At 43.1% G+C, this 27,908-nt stretch overlaps 1 protein-coding gene across 1 annotated transcript in view; it reads right to left on the bottom strand.

Moving 5' to 3' along the window:
• Window positions 1-14,438, bottom strand: part of Calpc (calpain C) — an 88,125-nt gene extending 73,687 nt beyond the window's left edge. Inside the window, exon 1 of the mRNA XM_070674333.1 lies at window positions 13,757-14,438. The gene's annotated coding sequence lies outside the window, so the exon portion shown is untranslated. The remainder of the gene's footprint in view (window positions 1-13,756) is intronic.
• Between the last annotated feature and the right edge of the window lie 13,470 nt (window positions 14,439-27,908).

Here is a 27,908-nt window from a genome sequence, read left to right as displayed (position 1 = left end):
CTCGGCAAGATATGTCTATTCCTGTAGTACGCAATAAAAAAAAAAAAAAAATTAAACTTCCCTACTTTACATTTTAATTTTCATATTTGAAATTTATATGCATTAATTTTTCAAAGAAATCATTCTTTTTAACCGCATAAAAGTTACGAAATGTGAAAATAAAAAAAAAAAACCTCTAATAAAGTAAGAAGAAAGAACGCTTTTAGATTATAAATAACGACACATGTGAAAACGATTAATGTATTTTAATACCGCCTGCCTGGGAAGGTTTACCGTGAAACCTTACCAATTTCCACGTCCTAGTAAAAAGAACATACATATGCTTAAACACAAAGGCTCTCGCATGCGCGAAAGATTTTAATTATGTACATTAAATCAAAACACGAAAACAAATAAAACGATTAAAAAAAAAAAAAAAAAAAAAAAAAACAACGCAATCTCACGAAACCCAACTCCAACGCAATGAAGAACGATTGTTATCACTACCGACTTTAATTTAAAATTTCTAACGGAACGGCGCAACGAGGGAATGTTAAGATGTCGAGATAGTTTGCCGGATATATTTCACTTCCGCAATATTTCGTGGGGGCGACCTCAATTCCGTGAATACTCGTGCGAGAAGTGACACTGCATTTAGAGAGACTCGTTATTTCTATTTTCGTGACCTTCCCCGCGTTAATAACGTAATTAATGTCTCTAATTGTTTCGGGAACGCTGGTTCCGATAGTTTATCAAATTACTTTAAAGGCCGCTCGTCATTATTTTGTACAGTAAAAGAGAATTATGAAGCGGCGGTGTGTCCAAAAGTTAATTAATTTATGAGGCCGCTTAATCTCATATTACGCGAATCCTGTCTTCGTCGGTAACGTTATGATAGAAATAAATTGCTGCCGAATGTTGGTCACGGATAGCAGGAGGAAGGAGAGAAGAGAGTTCGGGTGCCCTCCAGGCGAATAAATAATCGATACACGAACACCACCTGTGAGAGAGGATACCTAAATATATTTCGCACTCCGTATATTCTCAGACAGTGCTCCAGAGGCATCACTGCTACTGCGGGAAAGAGAAAGAGAGAAAGAGAGAGAGAAAAGAGAGATTTCTACGTCGCAACCTCTGACCTGGACCAAATTATCGCCATTATAAAAGCCACACTATTCATCATTAGCATTCGATTGACGTTATTTTATGAGAGATACATCGAGAGATACAATTTAATGCCGACTGTGATCTTCATTATTTTCTTCCCTGATCTTTGCACCGCAAATTTAATTCCATCACGAAATATTACCCAATTAACTTAATTCTCTTTTTTAGATTTTTTTAAATTAATGCAGTTTGTTCGGGGTTTATAGATTAAAAAATTATTTTATTCAATCAAACAATTAACTCTTTTGAAATTATATATATCTTTCTACCACCGTGTATGTCGATTACGATTAAATATTAAAATAAAATCCGTCGGAATTATTGAAAAGCAAAATTTCGTTATCAATTTCGCACGCAAGAAAAAATTCTCCTCGCGATTCTGATCGGTGATACAATCAGTCGATCGATCGGTCGGTCGATCATCACCGACGACGCGCACGCACCCGCAACTCGCAGCGGTGTAAATCTGACGAGCAACGAAGAGGGGTAAGGAGCGCCTTTTACGATGATGGATCGCCGGTCGAACCGGACGGGAACGTCGGTCAGGTTCTCCAGGTTCGGTCCCACACGGTAACACGCCGTGGGTGGGGACGCGGGAGCTATACACGTCTCCTTGGGCGCACATAAATTCGCACGAACCACCATAAATCGCGAGTGGTAGGCGCGAACGCGGGATGCGGGACGGGGGTGTCCCGCTTCGCGGTTTCATACTCGCGGCGCGGGTACCGGGCGAATGCGGTCTCGTTTGGGAATCACGTTGGGACCTGGGTCTCGTCGGGGCCCCGTAGTCACGAAGGCATCCGGTATACGAAGACGTGCGGCGATCACCGAACCGTTCCCTCGACCGGTTTGTATCTCGCCGCGAATATGAATGAAAGCATTCTCCGGAGCGCGCCGCATTTACTACGGTAATTATTGACCGATGCGACGGGCCGCATCCTGGATTTATCGCACGCGGAATAGTTTGCGACGAAAAAAGTAAACATTATCGTAATGGCGGAGAGGTTTTTATCGCCGCTCGGATGCCTTCGTGCGATCAAAATAAATTCGATTAAATTAAACGATCAATACGAACGCGCACGAAAACATAAACTTGTGATATTCATGGTTCGACTTCTTTTTATCGGAAAGTATTGATTTCTTCAATAAGTGCGTTGCCATTAATTCAAATTTTATTAAATTAAAATAATATTGAACAACTACACGTTATAATCTATACGTGCTTGTACATAAAAAAAAAATAAATTATTTATTACACCTCAAATAATATATATTTGTTAAATCTTATTTTCCCCCCATAAGCATATACAATTTTATTCATAAAACAATTGCCATCGACCGATTTATGCAGTCGTAAACCTGCTGGTACCACCTGCAGATCCACGAGTCAAAAGTCGCCGATGTATTTGTAAATCAAGGTATTCGCGAGAAATGCGACGTCGGCAAAACCGTCCGTTGCTTTTCTGGTCGCAAGTAGAAATAACATGTCGAACCATGAAAAGGAATAAGTAAAGAAGGTGAGGCCCTGAGAAGGGTCCACAAGGAGAGCAACAACCTTACATACTTGTTGGCCCACTACTTGTACCCCCGCGCAATACGCGTTCCGCATTGATATTATTTCATTAACTTTTTGCCGGTTGCCTCGGTTGTTGGTACAGTGGTTCCATCGATCGCCTCCTCCTGCAGCTACCTTATCTCCCCTGTATCTCCCCCTCGTTGTTGTTTTGAAGGAACAAAAATTATTGAAAGCGGCCACGTAAGATACGCACGTCTTGTAGTTCACGCAAATTCTAAAAAATAATTTTTGACAGCGTTTTTTTTTTACAAAATAAAATTATTTTTAAACGAGATCGTAAAATTACATCGACGACGCTTCCTTAGATTATATCGCTCTGTATTTTAAGTGAAAACGCTCACGACTGATTGTATAACTAGTTCTCATATGCGTGAGCGCACTAGGACAACGTAATGCGATAGCCAGAACTAATCCCGAGCTCGGTCACCCGCTTCGCTTCCTGCTCGGAGTTACAAAGTGCGGGCCGCGAGTCGCGCGGAGAAAAAGAGGATCGGCGCTTTATTAACGAGGCGTTCCGCAATAAAGCGGGACGCGCGAGAGCGTATTGCTCTCGTCTCGGGTCGAAAGAACCGCACGGGGGCCATCCTGTTATCGAACCGATCTCCCGAACGGTTCCGCGCGAGTTCCTCCTCGCGAGAGAGGCGTGTTCGGAGGGCACGAAAGGGATGTAGATACGCGATACATTCGTTGCTCTTGCCCTCTCGCCCTCTCGCGTCCTTCTTCGATCTGGTCTTCTTCTTACCCTCCTTTTTCGTATCGGGCAATCCTGAATCTTTCACGGGTTGAAACTCTTTCGTATACTTTCCGCAAGTTCTGAATAATTTCGAATAAATCCTCGGACCAAGCGGATCGATTTTTACACTTTATCCATATGGTTTATCGCAATAAATTATAATACGTCTTCAAAGTATTTTAAAAACTTTTAAAAGCCTGTCGTTTTATAAAAAAAAAATATTTAAAAAATGTGCAACATGTTATCTAATACTATAATATGTATAAAGTATAATCTTTTATCTTTCGGAAACTTATAATCTCTTACACGGTGATTTCGGGAACTCACGCAACGCGCTTTTACGCATTTAAAAAGTGCGTTTAGAACGCGCGCGCTCTTTTCAGGTGCTCGAGTAGATATGCGAGGACCGCGAGCGTTAAGAAGGCGCAACGGGTGAGCTCTTTCGCGTATATATGTGTGCGCATCGCGCAATTGCAATGGACTCTGCATTAAACATAAAGCCGAACCCCCCGCAGGAGCGCGTAAGGCGGTGATCTCGATAAAAACCCGTCCCATTTTCCGCGCATACAACCGATCTGACGCTCCGCTATGGTATCAGGCGTTCGTAACCGCGTGCCTGCTTTCGTATCCTTTGAGAATTTTTTTCTTACTCGTTCTTGCGATCGTCGCCTCCCCCGTCGCTCCGCGCGGGCTCGTTTCGTAAACACCAGCGGATGTAATAAATCCCGCCGCCGCTAATTCTAACCCGAATCATCTTTCGTCCTTTCTCATCGTAATCAAACGCACATTCCCCACTTAAGATCCCTGCTGCTCGTGTTTAGTAGAGAAATCCAGCACGGAATTATCTAATTTGTGAAGCGTATCCGTAATGATGCACCATCAATATCTCTCAATATCTGAATATATATATTTAACGATCATGGGAACCAATGGTATAATAATTAATAAGTATCCGTGTCTAATTAACATAATTGAATACGAGTACGCGTAACGGTATCCCGGAAAGAGTATTCGCAATTCGAAGAAAGACGGAGAAAAACGGAGATACGTACTGATCTCACACAAAAATTGTGCAGGTAGATTATTTCGTTCGTCGTATCTTTTTATCGCGCCGCTTGCTTGTTTCCTGCGCGTGAAACCGCCGCGGATTTCAAAGGAGCACGATACCCCGAACGAAATATCAAATGGCATATTGGACTATGCGTGGCCCTATTTCCTCGTACCAAATATTTGAATGTTTCATAGAATAATGAACGACGCCATCAATATATTATAAAGATTCAACGGCCCATTCGTATCGAAGATACGAAACGCTTCTGCCGAGGCCGCAAATATATTTCCGCGAATAATCGTAGGAATGCCGTCTGCTGTTCGAAGCCGACTTGTTTTATTAATTGCAAGAATAAGTAATTCCGATGTCGCGGCGAAAGAAACGTAATAGCCGACACAGTTGTCTCGACTACCGCAATTTCAATACGCTAATATTGATTAATCAACACGCATTCGCGTCATGCGGCAAATAACGTTTCGCGGATGGAATGTCGCGAGGATTCGCGAAAATAGCGTAGGCGATAATGCCGCTTCTCGCGGCGGGTAATACGCGTGCGGTTGCATCAGAAGTAACGCATATGTAATTTATTGGCGTCGGGAAAAGGCGAACGATTCCGATTTATTCCGTGCTAAGGCATTCGCGGAAAAGTTATGGCGTTTAGACCGCTCAATGTGCATTGCCCGCGGCGCGGATAGTCTAAGGGCTATTAGGACGGAGAGAACCTTCCCGTTACGCGAACATCAACCGCCCGAATGTTTTATTATACGTACGATCTATTACTAAAACGATTTGCAGAGGTATCCAATTTAAATGCAAAACGCGTCGCGGATACGAAATTTTTTACCGCAAGTACGATATCATGAAATTACATGGAACTATTCGATAGACAAAAGTCACAGAGTTTATTCCCCTGATGTACATAAAAAGGAATAATCATAATTGATACAAAAAAAAAATATTAAAGAAACGACATAGAAATATTATTACTATTACGTGTTACTTTGCAGTCCCTTCTTGAATTGCGACTGTTCTTTTCAAGCAATTTGTTAGAATCGTGCCACGCATTGTTTTATCTATCAAAAACTGAATACGAAACGTTTCGAAATGTTGACGAAACAGCGTGGAAGTATTTAACGAGAAGTAGAAACGTACGCGTAACGCAAAGGGAAGAGCAAGCCGGCGAAAGAGATGAAGATTGAAGAGACGAACTCGCGCGCGATGCAGCCTCAGATGTTATTGTCATTTCATATTGCATAATAATAAGCCTTGATTAATTAACAGTTTTGATAGATTGCCTCCAGTCATACGGTACGGAAAATAATGAATCCGGTATACTAACTAGGAAGATGAAGATGAATTATTATAACTAGAAGAAAATGACGATAATGATGATGACGACGATGAAAATGAAAGACGATAGGCAGGCTAGCGAGGCGCGAAGAAACAATCGACATTGTATCCTTTTACTTTTTTCCATCGCGGAATTTAATCGCAATACCGATTTACGCGCAATTCAATCTCTCTCTTATTCTCGGCTACGCCAAGTCAATAAACACGTCACTTCCGTCATATGCGACATTATGTAATATGGAAAAACGCGCCGCGGAGGCATCGGTTCTCGCATCGCAAACAATGCGATGCAAATTTATTAGCAGATTTTTCTTTCGAGAGCTCATTATGCGGCCGGCCGATTGCGCACCAACAAGGATTTCTTTGCCACTGTGCCGTAACGTATGTATTCGTCGTATTATGCGGAGGCACCACCTGTGGGTACGTCGATACGCATTATTTACAGAGACGCAATGACGTCCGCAATTTTCCGACGACGAGGCTGGCTCGCACCGGCGGTTTGCGACTAATTTTAAAACGGGTCAGCCGCGTGACGATACGTGATTAATGACAGACATTAAGACAACGATAGTCATGTTTTAACATAAAAGACAATGGTGCCCACTAACAGCCTTGCGCGTTTTCCCTAATGACCGTTGACTGGGCAGAGTTTCTAAGGTGCCACCTTTGCACGCGGGACACGGAGCGTGTGGCTCGGGCACTCTTTGCGCCAGCCGGACTCTCGAGATCTCGGCCGGCAATCTGCTCATGTACACAAATGACACGTTAGGACTGAGTTAAAACAGCGAGTTCAACTATTTTACCCTCTCGTTGCGCATCCCACTTCCAAGAATTGCCTCAACGCCTACTTGTCAAGACTTGCACTAAAAGCAAACCTTTGCAGACCGCTTATTAAATAGATTACGGCTAGAACGCATTATGGAAAGTAAGATTATTTATCAGAAATCACAGTGTAATATAATGTGCGTTTTTGTTAAATTCTAACGTTAATTTGTAATAAATAAATTACAAAAAAATCTTAAACCATTGTTTAAAGTATTAAATGAATAATTTTTATATTACGGCGTTCGCTCTTACGTACAGAAAGAAAAGAAAAAAGAAAAAAGAAAAAAAAGAGAGAGAAACCGCCGTCCTTCTCCATCTTTGCTGTACCCCGTGTAATTAGGTGGCCATTTAGAAGAAGGCGATCGCGCCGTAGAAACGCGGGTGCTCCGAGCGTTAATGGGAACCGTCCTGGTCTATCATTACGCGTAATACGGACGTGTAATACCAGCTGGTACCTCGCACATTCGTACACACGCGTATATATGTAACGTGCACTTAAAACGAACGCTCCTACCGCGGACGCGAAAGATGCGCGCCGACGAGAATGGACAAGCTATCGCCGCTGACATCAACAACACCAACATCACCGAGATGATGGGGCACCACCACATGTCGGTATTGCAAACCCACATGAAATTGCATATCCGAGATCTAATAATCCACGCTATTAAACTATCTGTTACACTTGTGATGAGCGGATACAGCTATATCTTGAATTGGATAAAAATTATGAAGAAACAGTGCAAGAAAAAAAAAAAAGAAAAAATTTCACGAAAAATCTGAAAAACGCTGTTATCAACGCTCCTCTTAATATGTATCTTATAATAAAGTTTTAATTTAAAATATAATAAACACAACGTAAAACTCGTTTCTTTTTAATACGAAATAAGCGGAAATATGGTAAATGGATATTTTCCTCTTTTATACGCCGTATTTCATTCGTTATTCATTGCCTCCATGTGAAACGACATGATATATGTATAGGCGAGGAATCGATTGCGATATTTTAAATCGTAAATTTAAATACACAGATTTATGATTTTAAAGAGTCTAGGCGCGGGATGAGTTTCTCAGGAAAACGAGGGACGGAACGCGGAATCCAGGATAGCAATTTCCGCGATTCCGAGAAACGCAATATTGTTACCATTAGTATTACTATTCGTACCGGGGCGAGCCACCTTCTAGCGCGAAGATGATCGCCGGCGACGAGAGCAAGAAGATCCGCGGAAACCAGCATTACGTAATTGGCTAAGGTTTTCATTAGAAACTATTATGAGCTACCGCTGCCGCGGCAGTCGGGCCGGCAGCGCAAAGAAACGGAATTATCGTCGGGCTTGAGGATACAAATAAGCCCCGGCATCAGCCTGGCATTGTGGCAGACGCGGTGGGGTTCCCTCGTCGGCTACATTCAACCCATCAAGGTCGCAATTTTCTGGTACCGTTAAGACGCTATAAATTAATTATCCACGTGCGTTTGCGCCAGGCCGGACCCCGGCCGGATTATAGTTATCATACGTTTCGCGTTGCGTTTTATCGTACGTCGTGACGCCAACCTCTTCCGAGAGGTGCTCAAATCGGACTGTAGCCAACGTGACACGTGATTTGTTGATGCCGCTACGATTCAAATTCCTACGTGATCAACGATACGCGCTCAGCATCCGTTCCAACGGATGCAATTACTTTGAAATATTCGTCGCTTTTAAAATTTCTTCGCCTCACCGTCGCAATTTTCGACTATTTATAATCGCGTCCGCCGCGCCTCGAGAAATACGTGCAGGTTGCATATCGACTGCTCGTATCTCATTGTTGTTCAATATTGCACCGCCGGAACTCACTACAATCAAGACATTCCTATTGATGTTCCCGCGGCAGGGAATCGAGATCTGAGGCGACTACGAGAAGGAAACTGGTAGCCTTGAACGGCCTCCTATCGCAAACACAACGCCCGAGGCATCGAACGGCTCGCATTATCGAGGATAGAAGCTTGGCTCCCGCGTGCGGTTGTCTCGTATTATCTCCTCTCGCCGTCTACCCTCTTCTCTTTCTTCCTTCCTGACGCGTCGCCGGAGGTACGCGTACAGTTTATGGTTCTTGTCAATAGCTACGAACAACCTACGAAACGCGGAAGCGTATTTACTGCTAGCCCTATGGCCCCCATTCGGATTCGCGATTGTGCCTTAGCCTTACCCTGAAGACTTTTGTCTGTTTATCGTATAAACTAAAGCCGTTGGTCGCAGCTCGTGTTCTACGCGTAATATTATTAATATCGAATAAAATCTGAATTAAAAAACAAAAAAAAAATAATAATAAGCGGTACGTAACAAAGGTTTGTGGGCCCGAGCCTAAACGTCTGCGCGAAGCAGCGGTCATTCTTGCGGAATCACGAGAGAATGCAAGAGCTCCGTAATGAAAATAAACAATCAGTGCGAACAAGTCAATATTTTTATCTTATCAAGAAAATTATCTTATCTATAAACAGTTACCTTGCCGTGCAACTACGCCGATTGGGCAATTGAAGAAATATCTCGCAATCGTTTTACAAGTATACGCCGCTGCGTAGGGAAGCAATTATTTCTACGCACCATTTACTCCAGGCTAAAAATCGGACGAACAACGGGCTTTTCAATCACCGCTCAGCCAGCTTGAAAATTGCTTATCGACTTTAACAACGTGCTTCTGTGCCTCGATCCGATGGATCAAAGATCGCGGATCGCGGACGATTCATCGATCCGAGTGCGTGTCACGAAGGGAGAAGCCGCTATTAGCCCGTATTGTGGGAACGTGAGACGATAACCTGCGAAAACGCGTATGATAATTCGTCGCGTCCTAATTAAATCCCTGCGAGGAGCGCGCCGTGCGAGAATATGAAAAGCACCATTGTATGCAAACGACGCGGTGAGAGTGCAGCCGTAGAATTTATCAAAGCGATCGATATGAAAAACCGCAGAGAGAAGTGGCGGCCACGGCAGTCCCTTCCATCTAAACGTAACGCCCCGAGGGGCTTCGAGAGAAACGGGTTCGCATTATCTATCCGCGTTCACGCGTTCGGCTGAGCGACGTGCATTCGTGACGGGAGTGATCCGCGAAATTATCATCACCGATGGCAAATAACGCCGCAAGAATGCCGGGTGTCATTTATGCCATTCGAATTACTCACTTCGACTAACGTACTTAAATTTTCTGCAAAATAATATTTTAAAATCACGCAATTCCTCAACATGACTGACAACGATCTATCGTTCGCGCTTGCTAAATTGATCCGCGTGGGTTTAAAAAATTAGTTTATAAATTAACGTTCGATCGCGCCACTTAGCGCCAACAACCAACGAGACACAATTGTCTAGAAATTCCTACGGCGATATTCGCTGATTTCGCAGCCGAAAGATTCGAGCATCAGCCCCTCGGGGGGTCTTTCTCGTCTTCCGCAGAGAAACGCGTACCGCGACGCGTACGCTCAATTACGCGTCAGTATACGCGCACGCAATATCCTCTGCACATGGGCGCATTATCCGCTGCTTACGATGGCTGATGGTCAGCTGATAAATTTACGGCCGCGCTCCCGGTATGCCCGGAACGAGTACGAGCGGGGAGCGGCCCACGTATTTACGGGTACAAACGCTTTTTATTATGTGTACATGCGGTAGGTCACTTCCTCTCTGCTCGCGTGCCCCGCGTGATTCTTGGTGGACGAAGAGGCGAGAGCGTATCCCCTTTACCAACTGGACAATTACGCGATTAGCAGCCTAGCGCTTTTTCTTACCAAGACGGTAACGCCGTGTCTTAACGTCGTAATGCTAGGTTGTCACGAAAGATTTGTTGACTTTTCTAACGCGATCTTTGGACTAATGACAACGAAACGCCGGACTTTTTCAAACCTACGAACGAATATAAAATTTAACCTCGACGCAAATAAAGTAATTAATTTATTTTTTGCTCAAACACTAATTATTCATCTCAACGTAATAACTGTCTGCCTAATGAAATAGCTAATTTCCTAAAAAAAATTTTTTTTTAACTTGATTATTTTAGCGCTTAACAATTAACTCTTTTTCAACGTAAAAAAAAGGGGAAAAAAGAAAACCGAAAGAAAAAAAAAAAATATTTTAGAAACCAAGTACGTAGCGTGAGATATAATTCACCGCGAAAAGATTTTAACAAGCTAATAGCCGTCATCAAGATGCAAGATGCGATAAATGTTTTACAATCGCCAACGTTAATAGGAAGCGGCCCCAATGAGCGATCACATCGACAGGCCTGATAACGCACCGATAGTCCGATAATTCAAAACGATACACGCTCCTCGCGCGCGAACTTTCCGCGCGGAATCGACCGGGTGGATCGCATTGTTCCAATGTTCGCCGCGGCAATTGATGCGTTACAATAAATTATAACGGCCGCGGTCAGCTTGTCAGTAATGATAAATAAATTACGTTGGCCGATATTTATGAGCCGCGCGCGGGCCGCGGAAGGTATCCTTCCTTTCCTCCTCCTCCTCCTCCACTCCTCCGCGTATATAATACCGTATCGTGATAGCGTATCGGCCAATAATTCAAACCGGCTGGTCCCGCGGCCGACGACCCGGAACGACGCGTTTAACGCGCGTCGAAATTTTTCGCCCGCTTATCGGTTCGCGCGCGTGCTCGTGGCGAACGCGCGGAGCCCGCGCGCATCTCGTTGCCCGCGTCTGGTTCTTGCGGAAACCCGAGAGCCTGCGGATGCGCTTCGCTGAGCAGCCGACCGCCGCACGCATTAAGCGCCGAGCAATAAAGTATCCTTAATACGCCCGTCGACCGAATACATTATCGCCTTAACGATTCGGAATGCGGACCGCCAGCGGTAATCGAGCGGATGCCCGCGGCATGAAAATCTAGCGACACAGGCGCCACGAAGAGTCGTGCTCGGCTCGAAATATTCAATTTGATCTGCGACGAGCTCGGTGAAACTTGACGGAAAGAATACACGTTAACTTTCGCATAATTAACTAAGACGTCCTTATATCCTTTTCTAACGTATTTGTGTGCGATTACTGGCTCGAGTTTAATATGCATGATACAATTATCGTATTGTAATTACTTCCGTGCCGGAAATCATTATTATTGAAACGGGATAGACTCTGTCACGATCGAATTTTAACCGAGCGCCATTTGACCCCTATTATCCTTTCGTTCGTTCTCCCTCGTTTTTACGAGCCCTCCGTTTCCCCGCCCGGGTCCCCTTTCGCCTCTTCGCGCTGTCTCTCTTAATTTTTCTTCGCCACGCATCGAAACCTCACCGGTGGAAACGGACCGTCGGAGGAGCCGGGAGAACGAGCGGGGGGCGCATATTTATTCCCAGGAGCATACACCTAAGGTACACTCTGATATCTCACCCCGAGGGCGGTTACGCAAGGATAATAATTATCGTCCCGGCGTACCTGGAGAGTCGTGAGCGGCGGCGATCAAACGAGTCTGCCGAACGAGTCGCTGCCGCGAGGATCGTGGGGACGAGAAAGAAGCCTCGGGGGCACACGGAGAGAGGAACCCGGGGCCCGCCGCCAGCACCTGCCGGGCAGGGGTCCTCATGGGCACCGAGGTCGCGACACACCGATCGATCGAAACGAGCGATACCTTCCGTCTTTTGTCTCTGACGGTTCTCAGGAGTCGCTTTTGCGTCTAACTTGAATACTCTCATTAATCCTGCCTCCGAACTCTCGTTATTGATGACGTTATGTAATCGATGGCAACCGTAAGTCATTTAGTCGGAACGAGATTAACCGTAATTAGTTAGCGGTAGTGGGCGAACAAAACTGTTTTCTTTTTTTTTTAAGTTAAGAAATTAGATACCTACTTGTACTGTTAATAATTAAAAAAAAAAAGTTATGAGTAATGCATTTTTTTTTTTTTTTTAATTAACGCGCGGGTTATGAAATCTACGAAAAATATATCTATTTTTTTCGAAACGATATGCAACTATTATCGTCGACCGTACAACTCTGACAGAGACGCATTTATATCGTGGTTCTGCGAGTTGTGTCCGAAGGACTCTCGAAAGAGTCTGAGTCTAGTGACTCGGCTCGAGTGGAGCCGGTGGACCTCACGCTGCATACTGTGGTCAGTGGCCTCTGGAGAAATAATATTCCCACGCCCGCGCAGAGACTTTGGTCCCCTCTTTGCCACCGAGTCAAAGAACAGAGACAGATACAGGAGGCCTACTCACGGTCAATTAAATGACATTTGTTCCGATAGCTATTAAATCTGGGACACACCGTACTTTTTCAACTTTGTTGCAGCAATGTAATGCAATATTTTCTACACATTTTTAAATATTTCCCTTTTTTTTACAATATTTAATTATCACTTTAAGAAATATCCAATTAGTGACGTGCAAATTTTAGAAATGACACGATGATGATTTAAGAATTACTAATGAATGTTTTATGCAATGGTATGATAAATACAAAGTTTCACGCGATAGTGACAAAAATAATGACGCCGGCGAAAGATTAACGATAATGTCGCGAGTGGAAAATTCGTGAATGCCTCCTGCGATTCTAATTTGCTCCAAAAGCCACTCGGCGTCTGTGTGTATTATAATTACTAATGGGTAGCGGAATTCGCGCGATGTGACGCGTTGTTTCTTTCTCGTGGGAACGTAATCCTCGTGTCACATCGGAGCCCTCGCTTTCGCGTGGTCTGACAGTGGCCACAAAGGTGGCACATAAGTTGCGCTTATCACTCGCCGGAATAGTGAACCGTGGGGCAGCTTGACTCTCGATGTTCCTACGTCGCCGCGTATTGCGATGAACATGCGATTAGAAACGTCTCACGTACTAGCAATTAATGTCTGCCACGGAAGTATCAACTTACAAGAATATGTCGAATCAACGTCGTATTAATTTAGAAACGTCGTTGATATTTTTTTTATATCAGCAGATTTTATATTAAATAATTATTTGCAAAATTTAAATAATTAGAGATTACAGAGCGTCCGCCTCGCCCGCGGTGTTAGATTCGGACATTAGTTAGATATATTAATTCCTTTGAAATAATTACTATTGAGTGATATACGGTCGATGGCGTGTTGCCGGTTCACTTACCTTTTATGTTGAGGTTAGGTTAAGGTAGATTATTTTCCGTCCGGTCGTCCTTCCTTCCTTCCTTCCTTCCTTCCTTCCTTCCTTCCTTCCTTCCTGTCTTACGTGGCAGTATTCCGGATTATCCTGATATGTTGTAACACTTTAAATCACTCGACACTATGTTACAATACTCTGTTTATTTTTTTTATAATCACTCGAGAGACGCACGACCGAAAGGATGACGGTAGATTATCGCGGCGATTTTTCACGATTGAAATTAAGAGGCGCGACAAACGTTCATTTACTGTATAAATTTGCGAGGTCCAAGCGAGAAAATAAAGCGCGGTCTAAGAGTCATTTTTTCATCGTCGAGAAGCGAACGAGACGGGCCGCGATACGAAGTGTTCCCCGCGCACTTGATCTTTATCGAGTTCCTCAAAAATTCACTATCGAAACGAGATGACAATCTCGGCCGCGACGAAAAAGACGGGTGAGGTACAGATCTCCTCACACTCTGACGTTGGCTGTTGCCGGAATTCACCGAAAAAAATTTTAATGGCAGCCGGTCGGTCGGAAATGTCCGAGGCTGAGTAATACACGTCGGACGTTTCGTGCACTCCACCCGCGACGTAACCTCTTTTTTCCGGAACACTTTTTCGAGGCACGAAACGAAGCGTAGAACGATGAGTGGAGTAACAGAGTACAGAATATGGTTGATCGTTCCCGGGTGGACCACGTCGACACATATTTGTGTGCGAAAACTTCCTATCCGCGATCGAAAATACGCGATAATTGCAGAGCGATTAGCGACGCGACGTTCCGCTCGAAGCTCCGCGACTAGACTGAAGTAACGCGTTAGAGATTTCGGGCGTTGGAAGAAAAGAGAGAACCGAGTAAAAAAGTGACAGTCGATAGGTCCGATCGTCAATTGCGCGCTGTCCTTCTCGCGAAAATAGAGAACGGAGTCCGGGCGAAATTCTCGGAAGCGCCGAGCTCGACACGGAGTCGATTTGTTTACGTTTTTTTATGAGCTCGCCGAGTTCGTGGCGTCTTGCTCCAAAAAAGATTGTCGTGTTTGATGCTCGAGTATATTTTTTCGCGACTCCGAGACCAACCTTCACTTACGAGCTTCTAGATTGTCGTCAATATAAAACTTTTATTCGAGCAAGTCTCAAAAATAATCTAATCTAATTTATTTCTTTAAAAATTACACGTAACGCACGCAGTAAAGCGATCGTTAGCAACGATTCATGCGTAACATTACGTTTTTTATTAGATAGAATTACAAAGATTAAAGCCTTGTAATACTTATTATAAAATGCTTCGGAAATAGAAAATAAAGCATTCGTGGGAGAATTATAAATTATTATATTCGGTGCCGCTTAAAATAAATCACGGTGATCTCGTTGACGTGTGTTTTGAACACACCATCGCAGGTAGCCGTTCTCATTAAAACATGTGACAAAGAATCGCCGCGGGTGACACCGTTTAGACGATGACTTTAATTGCCTGAAACACGCATTAAAATTCGATCTGGCAAGCTAGTTTAAGCCTGTTACGTTCCTCATGATACATATGTGTCAGAGCAACATCTGGCGTCTTTATTAATTAATAATTTCTTTGAGATGTATCTTTTTATTTATTTAATCCCCCGAGCTCAATAACAGATCCGTGTAGACACCTACGTTTAGTATTCAGGTTAAAATCCTTTCGACCAGTTTTGTCAAATGTGTAAAGCGTAGAAAAACACGTACTCAGCATAAAACGTACGAGGATTCGACGGACATACATCGCGCGAACGTAAAAACGTAGTGACAACTTGCATCAGCAATTCGTCGTCGGCAACGAAACTTGCGGGACACGACAAACGGTACCGCTTGTCCTCCGGCTTTTAATTCTCGCCGTCCAACTTGCTCGATCGGGAGGGAGCTTGACCCACTTCTTCTTCTTCATTCTTGTTACCATCGCGCGACGCGTTGTCACATCACTGAAACAACGATCGATCAGCTTAAGAGACACACCTGCAGGTTTCGCTCACGAAAACATTACGTTGCGAAATTGTCACGCGTTCGCGTATTCGTACGTTATCTACATTCGTTTACTGTAAATTATATATTCGAATGTATCAAGCCGTAACTTTTCCGATAAATTTTTTATAAAATTTCCAATTATCGACAAAGCAGTGAATTTCGCAAACCTAAACTCGAAGTGCGAGAACAAGGTTTAATCTATGCGAGAATATCTGCAAAAACCTCATAACGAGAAACCATGTAACGCCTACGCGATTGCTCTGCTATCTTCGCTTCTGCAGGTGAGTCATATACGATCGTCCCCTACCGTCGGCTTTTACGCTTGTACCCGGGAACGATGATGAAGAGGGCAACCTCCCGTGGATAGAAGATCCGTTCTAACGAACGCTCCTCGTTGGATTTATGTCGCCGTTTATCAAACGCGGGATGAAAACGTAAGCGAAATGCATAATGAAACGAACTTCGAAGTGAGCATGTGGCTTTCAACGATACGCTCAAAACGCGCGATCGTTTTCGGAACAGCCGAGTAGTAAAGTTTGAAACTGAAGGTCTAAAAAATGGCCCCCTCACCTCCCTCAATTAACAAGTCTTTTTGCCATCGCTCTTTCTTGTAAAATTTGAATTAAACTCAAAGGTAACTTTCTAAATTAAATTATTGTAAAAAGATAACGGAGTTCTGCATCCACCAGGCGCTTCAACGTATCTCTCTGAAAACTTTCCGGCAGGTATAATCACGATTACTCGGGTAAATTCATAAATTGTCACGTGACGAGCAATAATTGATAGAGTTTAATTGAACTGCTTATTATCTCTTCAAGCAGCGAAACGCGATGAGGCTGGTAGGATTTATGCCGCCGCTTATAATCCACGGCGTGGATTACATTAGCAATACATCTTTATTAACGCGCTATCTACGAACTGTCCTCGTGATCAAGTGTTGCTAGTTGATTACGGGCGTGATTCTTGATTGCTACGCGAATGTAAGATCCAATCTGGTGAAAACTTGTTCCCCGACACTCTACTTTCGATTATGATTAAACGCTCGCCGCTATTCACCTACTTATCATACGCGCGTCCTTTATCACCGCGTAGATAGCTAGGAAGTGAATCTCGAAAATTTATGCCGCTCGGCCAGGCTGCGATTGTCGAGTGGATTAAGCCGATGGATCATCGTTATTACTGACCGCCGTCGCGGTCGCGCAGGCGAAGGTATACGCGACTCGTGCGACACCGACTTACCAAATCTATAATAGCGATATCAGACCGTATATCGACGATGATGTCTTCCTTTTACAACGCAGGAAGAAGGTGACGAAGGAACGTCCTGCGGCAAGTGGAAAACATCCGTTACGGGGAACGGCTTCCCGGGGCGACCCTATCGTTTATCAGAGCCAGAGGAAGGAAGCGCGATGAGAATAATGGAGCATTTGATTTTTCACCTCGCACGCGCGATAGCGATTTCTAGAGAGGAGAAAATTCGCGCATTTTCATGGAGATCACGTATCACCGATAAAACAAATGTCTATCTTCAACTTACAAAGTTGCATTCATAAAGTCATCTGCCGTGCGATTGATACTACAGATAGCGGAAAACGGTATCCGTGATATGAGAAAGACCTCGTAAAAAGTACTGCGTTATTAGGGAGATAAAAATATCAATTTATCGATAATTTAATTTGTAATAAAATAACGGATGGGGCGTAAAATAGCCTCCAGACATAGTTTTTTTTTCCCCCCTTTTGTTATAAACGCAATTACATATTACTTATATACTTATATTATTACTTATTACGTGTATTAAGAATTATCTGTAGTGTCTGTAAATTTACATAAAATGGTTATCGTATTTTTACACCTCTTTTTCGATGTTATCGCTTTATCGACCTTACGTACATCTTGGGCAGCACTTGGAGTAACTGACTCTCCTTTCTAGATGTCAGTTGCCAATTTCCGAATTGCGTGCTCAATCACAGAGATAAGCGTGAAGCAGGTCCATAAGAGTATTATATGTCGATCCCAGCTTGTCGCGATCATTGGATACTATCGCGCTAATGAAATCGATTATGGCTCACGTAAGTTAAGGCACAAAGTGTAGTTCACGCAGCATCGAAACATTAAACGCATATCGGTGAGATATAAGATCGCATTAGAACGCATCTTCCTCCTTCGTGTACCGGCACGGGTGATGAAGAGAACACTCACCGGAGAATCGACACGCGCATTATCCTCTCCCCAGAGTTTCCTGAAGTGATGATGCTACCGCTTATCAGGCACGAGGTAAGAGGCAAAAATCTCTGGGCTTGTCTGTCGTTTGATAATTAAGAAAACCACAGCATAACAATCACCTAAATTAATAATTATTCTTCTAATTACAAATAAGAGAGAGATGAGAACTTTATATATTTATTAAAATTTTTGAACTACTTTTTTTTCCTTTTTTTAATAATAAAAAGGAAAGCATTCCGTTCAAGTAGCGTCTATTAAAAACGAAAAATTAAAGATGGAACGAAACGGATGTGAATAGAGCACGATAACACTTATCGCGCAAGAAACTGCTACATAGTTACAGATCTCTCGCTTTAGATATTAAGTTTTTTGACCGCGTTTGAGCGCGTTTCGTAATTCAAAGCTTGATACCGGTAGTCCAGTCTTAATCTAGCTCTAATTCCACACGTCTTCCAGCAGCCGCGGATTAACGCAGTAGCTAAAGTACTAACCGCACGGATGGACGTGCGTTGCCTCGCATCTAGCGGATACTTGCTCGTCAAGCGGACTCGGCGGAAGCGGTCTCGCGAGTTTGCATCGATTCACCCTGCCGCGGCGATCATATACCACCATCATGCTGATGTTGCGTAATTGCGGCTTACAACCGACTAAGCAAACTGATGAGCAATAAAATGGTATCCCCGAGCCGCTTGCAAACGCATATCAGCGCGCTATTCTTGAAACCGTTATCAAGAATCCATTGTTTTCACTCGATCATTCAAAGGTATATTTAAAAACGCATTTTCGTAAATCACTCGCATTCTAATTAATCGGTCTACATTGTGGCATTATAACATTTCCGATTGTAAGATATTTTTGTAAAATATTAATACCAATTTAAATTTTATAATTATATTATAATAATTAAAAGGCAGTCTTTCTTACGCTAGTTGAAGTATCTCGTAAACAATATCAAACGCGATAAAAGTCGCGGTCTATAACGCGACGTGTAGGAAGTACTTGCGACCTTTTCTACCAGGAATCGATGTCTCCCGGTTTACGAAGAGACTTCAAGACGTCCGGCACTAATCGAGACAAATGGTCATTGCGCGAAAAGGGAAGAGAAATCTCCCATTGGGAGGCGTGACAATGCAGAGAATGCGATTTGATTCCTTTACCATCTTGCACCGCTCTTACATCGAGAGATTTAATTTCTCGAAATGATACCTAACGTTGACTTGAAAGACTGCTCCGTAGAAATAAACGTGACAAATAAACTTTTTATACACACGTAAATAAAGCATGTATTATATTAACAATTTCTTAATGTTGGCAACTGTGAGAAAAATAGCGGAATAATTTCATGCACGACATGATAATCTTAGCCATTATATTATAAAGTAATAAAACGATGCGTCGAGGATGTAAAATCATAAAACCTGTTGATGCTTTGCTAATATTTCCTCGTGATATATTCACTCCATTAATTGCTCAATCGCTGGTGCTAGAATCGTCTAACTTTTAAAATTATTTTATCAAAAGGGACCTTTCGCGCGTACAATTAAATCGTCGAATTCGAGGACTCTGTTTCAACGTGGCGTTGAAAGAAAAAAAAATTTGATAACTCGATACTGCGGCCTGTCGATCCGCACAGATTTTAAGAGGCGAAATCAATTAGCCGTTAAATTTAATTCGACGTGGCCGCAACGTGTCGCAAGAAACACATTGCGTTACGCGCGATTTCGCCTGCGGCCATTAACAGCTCCGCTCGTCCGTTCCGCTCCGACCGTAATTAATTAAGCTGAGCTTACTGCCTGCTCACTTACCCGTCGGCGTCAACCGATCTCCGTACCACCGTGAGCGAATATCAGCAGGAAGTGTCCACGAGACATCTCGCTGACGAAAATATCGTTATAAGTTGCCCTCAGGCCAGCTGCTCGGGGCATCACGACGAGGCCGCAAACAAATAAATATGACGGAGATGACGCGAGGCCTGACTCGTAAATCAGTCAGGCTTCGCCGTGGATTCTGCAGTCTAGCAAAAGCTTCGATTCTCATGCGCCGATCCATAAGAATATATTTTTTTTTTTTTTTAAGTGACATAAATACCAGAATTCTTCTCAATGCAAGATTAAGATTATTATAAATTATAAATATTAAATATTATAATATAAATTTGTGAATTTATAATTTTAAGAATCTCACCGACAGATTGAGAACGATTTTACTACGTACACAACGATAATGATGTCTAAAATTACAACTCGTGGATCGAAGGCGTGGCCGTTTTGCGACAATCAATCAAGATCTGCTCCGTAATATATTTAAATAGTAACTTGGAAATACGTTCGATTTATCTTCTATCAATCTATCAATCTTCGGTACCTTCAAAGATTCTTCCCATTTGAACGCGTAGAATTAACCGACAATTCTCATTGAGGCAAACGGCCGGAAACTGGCGTCATTAATGGCCCGCGTGGACTTAATTATTACTTTCGGTAATTACACTTTTTTCTACCGTTTCTACTTCGCCGGAGTGTTTCATTAACGCCTCGTACTGTTCGTGACACGATACGTCATAGTTAACTGCCACAGAAATTTTCAATATTCCTGACGCCATTAATTATGCAAAGATGTAATCTTACAATTTCACAATCGTCTATTGAAGCACTTAAATGCGGTTGACCGTACATTTGGAATAGCGAAAGAAGTGGTTAAATAATGAAAGATATGAATCATTAATCAGGATCATATATCAATCGACTTGCAAATCGCTTCTCACAAATCGATTAGAATATAGATTCTCATTGACGTTACCGCGTCATAATCTTTCACATGATATCACGTAAACAGAAAGTGATGTTTTAGCGCGCGCAGCAGGTTCCTTTCTTAGCGCACGATACCTCGTACCGGGAATAATATTCTTAAAATTTTTATCTAGGTAAAATACGCCAGTTTTCAAAATCGCTGGGGAAGCGGAAGGAAAACGCGGACCAAGGAAGTAAAATATATATACTAGGTGCCAGGAGAATCAAAGCGCACTCATCACGGCCGAGTCTTAGAAAACGTATGGATCATAAGTCAAGGATATTTCGTTCCCGCTGATTCCGCGACGTTGACGTCGCGCAATTTGCTGTCCGGTAACGCACAATAAGGGCGTTTCTCGCCGGGATCTATTGAGTTAAGCGGAAAATAATGCGTAGACGTGATGAAACGATGACATCAAAAGGGACGGCGGATTTCTCTCTTGCGAGATCGCACGGGTTACGGCGGCGAGAGCTAGCCGATCCGCACTCTCGTCGAACAATTATCTTAATAGCGCGAGTGGCTCTAACGAATAACGAGGTTTTTGCTTACGTAAAATAAGGAGAGGAGAAAAGGCAGGACGCTGACACTCCCGCCGGCGCGTCTCTGCGGTATCCGTCCAGCTCCGGCTCGCCGCCGGACCTGATGAACCGCGAGGCTACGTGAGGCTCGTTACCTCGACGAGAATACGAAAGAGCGCGTAAGAACAATCAAGAGAGAAAAGCTCGTTAAAGTTCGCAAGAGTGTCTGCGGGATCGCATCAAAAAGGAAACCCCGCTATGAATTTGAGTTTCACTCAGACGCGCTCCTCGTTAACGTTATGCCTCATTCAACGGGCGGCGATTTTATCTCGATCCACCTTGCCTGCGTGGTTTAGAAAGTTTTATTCCGTCGCCCCTCCTCGCTAAGCTTTGCGACGCGAATTGTAAAGTTCTCGGTGTTATCTTTATTTTAGCAATGAAACGGTCTCACTTCGCGTACATATTTTTAAACGCGTTTTGTAACTTGGACTTAAGAGAGGTTTCAACGAGATTTTTCTGTGATTTATGCATTCGATCCGTATCGCGCTTATGTAAACTGTAAGAAGTGAAAACGCTAAGATTGAGAAGTTAATAAATCATTCGTGCGACATAAAAATTCAGTGACATAAAATAAGAATAAATTTGAACTAAATGCTTGTGCTAAGAAAAGAAAAAAAAAAAAAAAAAAGCTGGAAATACTTCGTGACGTTATATCGACGAATTTACCTAAGCAAAAATACTTTTCTCTGTGAAACAATTTTATTTACAATCTTCGCCAGTTTGTATCTTCTTCCGCGATAGAGAGGATCTATAGAAGCTAAACAATAACGCACATATAAAAGGGAGAAGATGGCGATGAAGAGGCCATAGAATATGCCAAAGAAAATCTTCGAGACAGCCGATTATTAAACCCTCGCGGAAAAAAAAAGCACCGGTAGATTCACGGTGATGGAGAAACGGTGTATAGACACTTTATCGGAGGCTACCGACACGATGGCTCGATTGGTTATCGAGAATCGATCACCGGGATTGCTGAACGTCGGTCAGCGTTTGGAGTCGTAGAAATCTCTTCTTGCCTTCTTGCGGCTCGTATTCGCTGAAAGATATGACGTTGATTGCTCGTCCATGGAGGACCCGGTGATGCACCGCGCAAGTCGATGACCTTCGTGACGCCCGACCCTTCGAAGAGTGAAGAGAAAACGGCAAAAAGAAAGAAAAAGAAAAAAGAAGAGAGAGAGAGAGAGATGGAAAGAGAGAGAGACGAAACGTTTGCGGCAAAAGGAACTTTGACTCCCTGAAACGTCAGTTTCTTCGTCATCGTCTTTGACGACAACACTTCGTGGACGTGCATAGCGGGCGGCTCGAATTCTTCGACGATTTCTCAAAGTTTTTCACACCTCGAGATTGCCAGCTGTATCCCGTTAGCGAGCAAAAGGTTAAACGACGGCTAATGTTAACGCGAGTCGAACGGTGACGTTCACAAATCGATCGTAAATTCGTGACAATTGCAATCAACGATTATCCCCGTATTTCAATCAGGTATCGAAAAACGATCGGGGTTTATATTCCTCTCTGGTCATCATAAATTGCAATTCCCTTTTGCATAAGAAAGTAAAATTCAATTACTTTGATAAACAAGCGCCTGAATCGGCAGTATTCCCACCAATAACGATATTAATGATACGAGCAATAATGATAAGTAAAAACATATTCCAAAGAGGAGCTTCTGTTTCGCGTGTGTGCACGCGTGTACGTATATCGTATTGCTTGGGTATTGGTGGAATATTAAACGTGAGGTATTTTACGAAAACTTGTTTCGATTAGACTGACGATACAATGTTAGCCTGATATATCGAAAACGATCGAACGGCTCTCATTTGAGTTGACCGATAAAATTCCTGTTCTTATCCATCCTCCATTCGTGAATATCTCGAGATAAGAACTGGCTACTCGGACGACATGGAACATCGTAAAAATTAGGATAACGCTAAAGGTGCCGAACGCGGACGTATGAGACGTCTTCGCGCTCTTATCTGTTTACGAGTCTCGAAGTCGTGGCGACTTCGCGTTGCGCGAGGTGGATAAAAAAAAAAAAAAAGAAAAAAAAATCGCACGGATGCTGAATGACGTGGGTGGGGTCCAGCCAGCTCGTTTGAAACGACTGGACTTCTGCAGAGAAAGAGACGAAGAGAGCACCGCGCGTTTCTCGTCCAGTGCCTTCGTTCGAGGCAAATTCGTCGATAACGTCCCACGCCTACCCGCCCGAATAATTAATCATCTGTTCCCGATGGACTGACATACCGTTAGAGCGGGTCGCCTTCAGGGTACGTTGATCCTGCGTCGGGCAAAAACAATTTCAGTAACACAGCGCTATCTTGCGACATCACAAACACGACTGTATTTTAATATAATTATATTTAATTTAAAATAAGGGTATAGAACATCCGCCAGATAAATATCGACAAGGAGTTAAACTGAGACGAAACTTTTCATGAATAAAGGCAGCATGACACAATTAACAGATTAATATAATTAAAAAAATATATATAAAGAAGATAAATTATCTGTCAACGAATTATAAGTAAATTAATCGTTGATAATTAATTAAAAAAAAAAAAAATTACCCATCAACCCAAATTCTTTTTGCTTTAATCAACTTTTTATCTAAGTAACAATACGGTACAAAAAAGATCGCAAAATATTAATAATACGTTAATTCACCCACGCGTTTATCTTTAAAGCGCGATGTATCTCAAACGCAAAAGCGTTGAAAATATTTTTGATCAAAAAATAGGCTCCGTTTCTCTTGACGCAGAATACACCTGACGCAAGATCGAACTTTTATGTAGCGCAATATGCGAATTGAGATTTCGAGGAATCTCTTTCGCTCAGGAGCGAGGTTTACCGTAGTAATCCTAAAGCCGGAGTAAGAAGAGCCTTGCGGTAACCCGATCTCGCCGAATTTTACCGTGAATTTTTATGGGGCTGCTTAATGGCGTTTTAATTGCGTGGCCTTGCCGCCTCGGTTGATTAAGCAGTAAATTCGCGTATTCATAAAACACCGTAGTTTACGAATGCGCAACGCGTGCATGTATACACATATACGTGCGCACACATACACGCGCGCCGTGCAACTTTTATCCCGCCGCTCCGTCTCTCGCACATCACATCCTTTTATTATCCATCCTCGTTCCCCCTCCCGCCCTTTTTTTCCAGCTCGCAGACCTCACGTCGCGAATTATACGCGCCACGGTGTTATTTCGATCCTCAGCATGTCGCGGCTGATCGAGGAAAATCGCCTTCGCGCGTTTTACGACGCGTTGCGTGAATCACTCCGCGCATCAGCCGACGCGCGTATCGCTCGCACAGCGCGCTTTAAAAATGATATAACGCAGTAATTAATCCGAGATACGCTTTCATCGGAGCGGACGTTAACGGTCGGCGATCGGGTCCGCCGAAAATTCTTTACGCCAGTCGACGGGGACTAATGAAAAGTAGCAGCGGAGTTTAATCTTAATTTAATGCTCGTTAAACGAACGGTGCGTAACTTCCTTATCCGGCACGGTGAGATATCAAAAATAAAAACAAAACGCGTAAGGAAGTGGATTTCAAATTTATCTCTCGTATTCACGAGTCCTGGCGGCGGCGGGGGCGCTACGCGGTCTAAATTGGCACACGACCTTTCTTTCCAGGATACACGGCTCGTAGGTATACAACACAGTTAGAGATGAAAAATGTATCTGCGGTAGCGCTAAGCCGTCATCGATGCAACCAGCCCCGAGATTGCTACTTTTAATGAGATGGATGCGGTTGCAGATACGCGATATCTGCGCGATAAATCACCAGTGATTCTATCTCGGCAGGGCATCAATACCGATACTCGCGATGTCGCCCGTCCGTCATTAACTTGATCGCAAGAGCATGTCGTCGCGCAAATTTGTGAGAGAAAGAAAGAGGGAAAGAGAGCGGAGAGGCTCTTCTTTTAGAAGCTCGGCACGGTGCTCAAAAATGAAGGAGGCGTGTGAACGAGAGAACCAGCTTCGTAAAGCAGAAGAAGAAGAAGAAGAACACGAGGAAAAAGAAGAAGATAAAGAGTAAAACGGGGATGAGGGAGGTGTGTCCGTGCGCAGCGGCTACCTGCAAAACCACTCTCGGACGAGCTATATATCGCGGTCCCTCCCCCGCGCAGTATCGCTTTAATTTTAAATTAAAATTCATGAACGGGTTATTACCTTTTTGTCGGATCAGGTTACGCACTTTTTCGGGGCCAGGCCGTTGCGATTCTCCCCGGTCGCGACTCCGCGGCTGTTACCCTCGGCCAGCGTGCCTCTCGGTAGCTTCAAGGACGTTTATTTAATAAAACGTCATCGGGCTAGATGCTCGTCGGCAATTATAAATCCTCGTTACGCCGCGAAAAATATCGAGCACCCCATAGATTATATCCGCCGTCGAAGCTGCCGCATCGCGTAGCGGAGCTATTGCTGCATATTATAAAGATACAGATTCCATATCATCTTCTTTTGGTTTCTCAAATAATAATAATTGACGAGCATAATAATTACCGACGGAATGGCGGTATATATCTCCATCATTTTAAAATTAAAAAGCTTTATGTGTATACTTTATTCATATCATGGAAAGATTCGTCCGATTTTATGTTATGCTAAGATAATTTTTCTTGTGTGTAGATATCAATAAATAAATAAATTAAAAAAAAAACAATTTTTTATAATTACAACATTCTTCCTTCGTTCCCGGTATTGTTCATATTTTCGTATAAATTATAAAGGAATTTCGAACCCGAGTAAAAAGAGAGTTGCACGGAAGAACAGCAACGCACCTGTGATTTCGACCGACCTCAAAATTATACTTACAGAGTCCTAAAGCTAAATGGATCGGCATGTGCTCTAATAAAGCTAGGAAGAAATTGCCCTTTTTTCGCGTAAAAACCACCTTCGATGATCGAAGGACGACACTTCGAGGTGGCCTTGGTCTACCGACTAACCCGAAATTATTGTTCTCTCCGTGCCGGCGATGATTCTTCGAATGCCAAGGACGCTTTTAACGCGCGATCCTCTTACCCGACACTTACAAAACCTAACATTATTGTAAAGATTATTGGAGCGATCTTTTGAGTAACCGCAGTTTATGGCGCAACGTCTACGAGTTGCGAGTCAAATACATCTAGTAACTGATAATGGACCAATCTGCACCACCTCCATTTGCGCGAAAGTACAGGTATAGCGTTAACTACAAACGATAATGTAACAGAAGCTCGATAAGGAATAACCGTAATCACTCGGCTGATATTTATAGGCACAATAATATATATTTATATCTCAATTGTACGTTATACTTTGTTCATCGTGCATTTTCGTAATTATTCTAAGTCGTGGTTTATTGCGATATAATACTGTCACCAAGAAGTCGAATGTATAAATGCATTTGAGCAGAACAGAAATATTAATTTACTTTTTCTCGAGACAAACTTTTTTTTCGTGCTTAAGCGCGCGCACATGTGCGTTTGTAAAATTGACAACTTTCTCGATTATTCGCTCAGTATTTCTCGTAGATTTATAACTTAATTGTGGCAGCATATTATCTCCAGCCTTTCCTCCACTCATAAGATTAGATCGTACTTTGTTTTTACGCGCGATAAGCATTAGCGCTGGGCGCTTCGTATTAAATAGCGCGTCATAAAATGCGCTTTGCCCAGTGGTTATTAATTTTTTTTTTTCACCCCGAGTGAAATAATCTCCCTACACAAATCCCATAGTCGACGAGTTACGAACAAGATCGTTGCCTCTCCCGTGAACCGCGCGTTCAGCAGGACGTAGCGCACCACCACGTCATTAATTAGGAGCGCGCTCAACTCCCCGCGTCTCGAGGATTCATTTGGGCGCTGTAATGAAACTCGAGCAACACGCAACCTCAGCGTACCGAGCAACGGTAGTAAGCTCTGCCTCGTGTGCAAATAAAGCGTACAAAACGTCTCGCGAGATCACAAATACAAAGATATATATATATTTTTTTCGAAAAATTATCGTAACTTGTTTCATTGCAAATTATCATTATTCGATATAAATTGATAAATTGAATATTTCGCCGCGAGACCGACGTCGAATTCCTGAATCGTAAATTTTCGACATTTCTACTCAACGCAATTTTTAGCAAAATAATTTACAATCTTTCGGGCTTCTCCAGGTTTTTTTTTTTTTTTCTGTTATTAGAAACACACCTTACACGTGATCGTCATAAACTTATGTAAAACGGTAATGTATTGCGAGGCATAGCAAGGACGTTTAGCAAGGACTGCACCCTGTGCCGTGACGGGCTTTGAGACGCCATCCGTTGAACTAAAAAATCTTTATTTGCATACCTATCGATTACGGTGCAATTTGAGAAAATATATGGCTTACATGTCCGAGGTGTCCGCATAATACAGATGCCACAAAGTGAAATCCACGGCGTGGCGAGCAAGATAGGCGGAATATGCAGGGTCGGACTTGAATAAAATAATGTCTCAAGCGCAATATTCTCTCCATTGATTTTTGTAGATCGATGACCACGACGTTAACATGCTTATTGCAGGTTGTAAAAGAAAATTACGTA

Source organism: Cardiocondyla obscurior, linkage group LG02, assembly GCF_019399895.1.
Source record: "Cardiocondyla obscurior isolate alpha-2009 linkage group LG02, Cobs3.1, whole genome shotgun sequence".
NCBI lineage: Eukaryota > Metazoa > Arthropoda > Insecta > Hymenoptera > Formicidae > Cardiocondyla > Cardiocondyla obscurior.
The sequence above is the reverse complement of the archived record's forward strand: the minus strand, read 5'-3'. Positions and strand labels throughout refer to the sequence as shown.